The following is a 6,102-nucleotide window of genomic DNA, read 5'->3' as shown; positions in this document are numbered from 1 at the left end:
TATTTTTATTTCACCTTTATTTAACCAGGTAGGCAAGTTGAGAACAAGTTCTCATTTACAATTGCGACTTGGCCAAGATAAAGCAAAGCAGTTCGACACATACAACAACACAGAGTTACACATGGAGTAAAACAAACATACAGTCAATAATACAGTAGAAAAATAAGTCTATATACGATGTGAGCAAATGAGGTGAGATAAGGGAGGTAAAGGCAAAAGAAAGGCCATGTTGGTGAAGTAAATACAATTATAGCAAGTAAAACACTGGAATGGTAGATTTGCAGTGGAAGAATGTGCAAAGTAGAAATAGAAATAATGGGGTGCAAAGGAGCAAAATAAATAAATACAGTAGGAGAAGAGGTAGTTGTTTGGGCTAAATTACAGATGGGCTATGTACAGGTGCAGTAATCTGTGAGCTGCTCTGACAGCTGGTGCTTAAAGCTAGTGAGGGAGATAAGTGTTTCCAGCTTCAGAGATTTTTGTAGTTCGTTCCAGTCATTGGCAGCAGAGAACTTGAAGGAGAGGTGGCCAAAGGAAGAATTGGTTTTGGGGGTGACCAGAGAGATATACCTGCTGGAACGTGTGCTACAGATGGGTGCTGCTATGGTGACCAGTGAGCTGAGTTAAGGGGGGAATTTACCTAGCAGTGTCTTGTAGATGACCTGGAGCCAGTGGGTTTGGCGACGAGTATGAAGCGAGGGCCAGCCAATGAGAGCGTACAGGTCGCAGTGGTGGGAAGTATATGGTGCTTTGGTGACAAAATGGATGGCACTGTGATAGACTGCATCCAATGTGTAGGGTATTGGAGGCTATTTTGTAAATGACATCGCCCGAAGTCGAGGATCAGTAGGATGGTCAGTTTTACGAGGGTATGTTTGGCAGCATGAGTGAAGGATTCTTTGTTGCGAAATAGGAAGCCGATTCTAGATTTAACTTTGGATTGGAGATGTTTGATGTGAGTCTGGAAGGAGAGTTTACAGTCTAACCAGACACCTAGGTATTTGTAGTTGTCCACATATTCTAAGTCAGAACCGTCCAGAGCAGTGATGCTGGACGGGCGGGCAGGTGCAGGCAGCGAACGGTTGAAGAGCATGCATTTAGTTTTACTTGTATTTAAGAGCAGCTCGAGGCCACGGAAGGAGAGTTGTATGGCATTGAAGCTCGTCTGGAGGGTTGTTAACACAGTGTCCAAAGAAGGGCCAGAAGTATACAGAATGGTGTCATCTGCGTAGAGGTGGATCAGAGACTCACCAGCAGCAAGAGCGACATCATTGATGTATACAGAGAAGAGAGTTGGCCCAAGAATTTAACCTTGTGGCACCCCATAGAGACTGCCAGAGGCCCGGACAACAGGCCCTCCGATTTGACACACTGAACTCTATCAGAGAAGTAGTTGGTAAACCAGACGAGGCAATCATTTAAGAAACCAAGGCTATCGAGTCTGCCGATGAGGATGTGGTGATTGACAGAGTCGAAAGCCTTGGCCAGGTCAATGAATACGGCTGCACAGTATTGTTTCTTATCGATGGCGGTTAAGATATCGTTTATCTTCCGGCGCCGACAGAGATGGCCGCCTCGCTTCGCGTTCCTAGGAAACTATGCAGTTTTCAGTTTTTTCCGTGTTATTTCTAACATTAGTACCCCAGGTCATCTTAGGTTTCATTACATACAGTCGAGAAGAACTACTGAATATAAGATCAGCATCAACTCACCATCAGTACGACCAAGAATATGTTTTCCGCGACGTGGATCCTGTGGTCTGCCTTACAAACAGGACAACAGAATGGATCGCATGCAGCGACCCAAGAAAACGACTCCGAAAAAAAGGGAAACGTAGCGGTCTTCTGGTCAGACTAAGAACAAGGGCACATCGCGCACCACTCCCCAGCATTCTTCTTGCCAATGTCCAGTCTCTTGACAACAAGGTTGACGAAATCCGAGCAAGGGTAGCATTCCAGAGGGACATCAGAGACTGCAACGTTCTCTGCTTCACGGAAACATGGCTCACTGGGAAGACGCTATCCGATGCGGTGCAGCCAACGGGTTTCTCCACGCACCGCGCCGACAGAAACAAACATCTTTCTGGTAAGAGGAGGGGCGGGGGCGTATGCCTTATGACTAACGTGACATGGTGTGATGAAAGAAACATACAGGAACTCAAATCCTTCTGTTCACCTGATTTAGAATTCCTCACAGTCAAATGTAGACCGCATTATCTTCCAAGAGAATTCTCTTCGATTATAATCACAGCCGTATATATCCCCCCCCAAGCAGACACATCGATGGCTCTGAACAAACTTTATTTAACTCTTTGCAAACTGGAAACCATTTATCCGGAGGCTGCATTCATTGTAGCTGGGGATTTTAACAAAGCTAATCTGAAAACAAGACTCCCTAAATTTTATCAGCATATTGATTGCGCAATCAGGGGTGGTAAAACCCTGGATCATTGTTACTCTAACTTCCGCGACGCATATAAGGCCCTGCCCCGCCTCCCTTTCGGAAAAGCTGACCACGACTCCATTTTGTTGATCCCTGCCTACAGGCAGAAATTAAAACAAGAGGCTCCCACGCTGAGGTCTGTCCAACGCTGGTCAGACCAAGCTGACTCCACACTCCAAGACTGCTTCCAGCACGTGGACTGGAATATGTTTCGTATTGCGTCAGACAACAACATTGACGAATACGCTGATACGGTGTGCGAGTTCATTAGAACGTGCGTCGAAGATGACGTTCCCATAGCAACGATAAAAACATTCCCTAACCAGAAACCGTGGATTGATGGCAGCATTCGCGTGAAACTGAAAGCGCGAACCACTGCTTTTAATCAGAGCAAGGTGTCTGGCAACATGACTGAATACAAACAGTGCAGCTATTCCCTCCACAAGGCTATTAAACAAGCTAAGCGTCAGTACAGAGACAAAGTGGAATCTCAATTCAACGGCTCAGACACAAGAGGCATGTGGCAGGGTCTACAGTCAATCACGGACTACAAGAAGAAACCCAGCCCAGTCACGGACCAGGATGTCTTGCTCCCAGGCAGACTAAATAACTTTTTTGCCCGCTTTGAGGACAATACAGTGCCACTGACACGGCCTGCAACGAAAACATGCGGTCTCTCCTTCACTGCAGCCGAGGTGAGTAAGACATTTAAACGTGTTAACCCTCGCAAGGCTGCAGGCCCAGACGGCATCCCCAGCCGCGCCCTCAGAGCATGCGCAGACCAGCTGGCCGGTGTGTTTACGGACATATTCAATCAATCCCTATACCAGTCTGCTGTTCCCACATGCTTCAAGAAGGCCACCATTGTTCCTGTTCCCAAGAAAGCTAAGGTAACTAAGCTAAACTACTACCGCCCTGTAGCACTCACTTCCGTCATCATGAAGTGCTTTGAGAGACTAGTCAAGGACCATATCACCTCCACCCTACCTGACAACCTAGACCCACTCCAATTTGCTTACCGCCCAAATAGGTCCACAGACGATGCAATCTCAACCACACTGCACACTGCCCTAACCCACCTGGACAAGAGGAATACCTATGTGAGAATGCTGTTCATCGACTACAGCTCGGCATTCAACACCATAGTACCCTCCAAGCTCGTCATCAAGCTCGAGACCCTGGGTCTCGACCCCGCCCTGTGCAACTGGGTACTGGACTTCCTGACGGGCCGCCCCCAGGTGGTGAGGGTAGGCAACAACATCTCCTCCCCGCTGATCCTCAACACGGGGGCCCCACAAGGGTGCGTTCTGAGCCCTCTCCTGTACTCCCTGTTCACCCACGACTGCGTGGCCATGCACGCCTCCAACTCAATCATCAAGTTTGCGGACGACACAACAGTGGTAGGCTTGATTACCAACAACGACGAGACGGCCTACAGGGAGGAGGTGAGGGCCCTCGGAGTGTGGTGTCAGGAAAATAACCTCACACTCAACGTCAACAAAACTAAGGAGATAATTGTGGACTTCAGGAAACAGCAGAGGGTACACCCCCCCTATCCACATCGATGGAACAGTAGTGGAGAGGGTAGCAAGTTTTAAGTTCCTCGGCATACACATCACAGACAAACTGAATTGGTTCACCCACACAGACAGCATTGTGAAGAAGGCGCAGCAGCGCCTCTTCAACCTCAGGAGGCTGAAGAAATTCGGCTTGTCACCAAAAGCACTCACAAACTTCTACAGATGCACAATCGAGAGCATCCTGGCGGGCTGTATCACCGCCTGGTACGGCACCTGCTCCGCCCTCAACCGTAAGGCTCTCCAGAGGGTAGTGAGGTCTGCACAACGCATCACCGGGGGCAAACTACCTGCCCTCCAGGACACCTACACCATCCGATGTTACAGGAAGGCCATAAAGATCATCAAGGACATCAACCACCCGAACCACTGCCTGTTCACCCCGCTATCATCCAGAAGGCGAGGTCAGTACAGGTGCATCAAAGCTGGGACCGAGAGACTGAAAAACAGCTTCTATCTCAAGGCCATCAGACTGTTAAACAGCCACCACTAACATTGAGTGGCTGCTGCCAACACACTGTCATTGACACTGACCCAACTCCAGCCACTTTAATAATGGGAATTGATGGGAAATGATGTAAATATATCACTAGCCACTTTAAACAATGCTACCTTATATAATGTACTTACCCTACATTATTAATCTCATATGCATACGTATATACTGTACTCTACATCATCGACTGCATCCTTATGTAATACATGTATCACTAGCCACTTTAACTATGCCACTTTGTTTACTTTGTCTACATACTCATCTCATATGTATATACTGTACTCGATACCATCTACTGTATGCTGCTCTGTACCATCACTCATTCATATATCCTTATGTACATATTCTTTATCCCCTTACACTGTGTATAAGACAGTAGTTTTGGAATTGTTAGTTAGATTACTTGTTGGTTATCACTGCATTGTCGGAACTAGAAGCACAAGCATTTCGCTACACTCGCATTAACATCTGCTAACCATGTGTATGTGACAAATAAAATTTGATTTGATTTGTGACCTTGAGCGTGGCTGAGGTGCACCCATGACCAGCTCTGAAACCAGAAATCTCCATTTATTTCCCTGGTGCCTGGTGTCCCTCCAACTCTTTGCTGACACGGAGTTGGAGGGACACCAGGCACCTCAATGCTGCCGCCCAGATAGGCCTGCTTACGTCTTTATCTGTAGGATCAACCCGACCACTCACACACACCCCCTTGGTCCCCCACCCAAACTGGGGAGCCTGTTTCCACAGTAACTGGGCTAAGTTGTCACCCCCACCTCTGTCCTCACCCCAAACCGTGTCACCCGACACCTCCCACGTGCATCATACATATTTATTTCAATTTTGTTGAAATATGATACAAATATTGTGCCAGAAAAATGCCAACCACAATGAATGTTCCAGAAAGATGGTTGCAGTTATGTTTGATATGTAAATGATTCAAACCACTAACATTTACATCAAGAAGAGTCATTGCATAATATTCAGTTGAAATCAGCTGCTGATAGTTGGATACCCTTTCCTTTGTAGTCAACATCTAAAACACAATTGATTGCATTTGCCATGACGTGAACTATAACTTATTTGTTTGTAGTGGGGAAGAACTGTAAATTATTATACAGTACCAGTCAAAGGTTTGGACACACCTACTCATAACAGGGTTTTTCTTTATTTTTGTAATGAATACTCAGGGAGAAAAGGGTGTAGATTTACGTGAAGAGTGCAGCAGATGTTTATTAAGCCTTCGCAGAAGGCATGAATCGTGGTCACAGGTAGGCAATGGTCAAACACAGGTAGGCAGTCAAAAACAAACAATACCTCACAACCATACAAACAGAAAGAACTGAACTAACTAGGGAGCTGATGAGACCAGGTGAGAAACAATCACAGGTGAAAACAATGAACAAAATGAAAGACAGGGCTACGTTCCAGAACACAAAGAAACAGAGCACAAGGTTGACTAAGAAAAGAAAAGCAGAATTCTACATTGTAGAATAATAGTGAAGACATCACAACTAGGAAATAACACATATCCAATCATGTTGTAACCAAAAAAGTATTAAACAAATCAAAATATATGTGATATTT

This window comes from Oncorhynchus gorbuscha, linkage group LG02, assembly GCF_021184085.1.
Source record: "Oncorhynchus gorbuscha isolate QuinsamMale2020 ecotype Even-year linkage group LG02, OgorEven_v1.0, whole genome shotgun sequence".
NCBI lineage: Eukaryota > Metazoa > Chordata > Actinopteri > Salmoniformes > Salmonidae > Oncorhynchus > Oncorhynchus gorbuscha.
The sequence above is the reverse complement of the archived record's forward strand: the minus strand, read 5'-3'. Positions refer to the sequence as shown.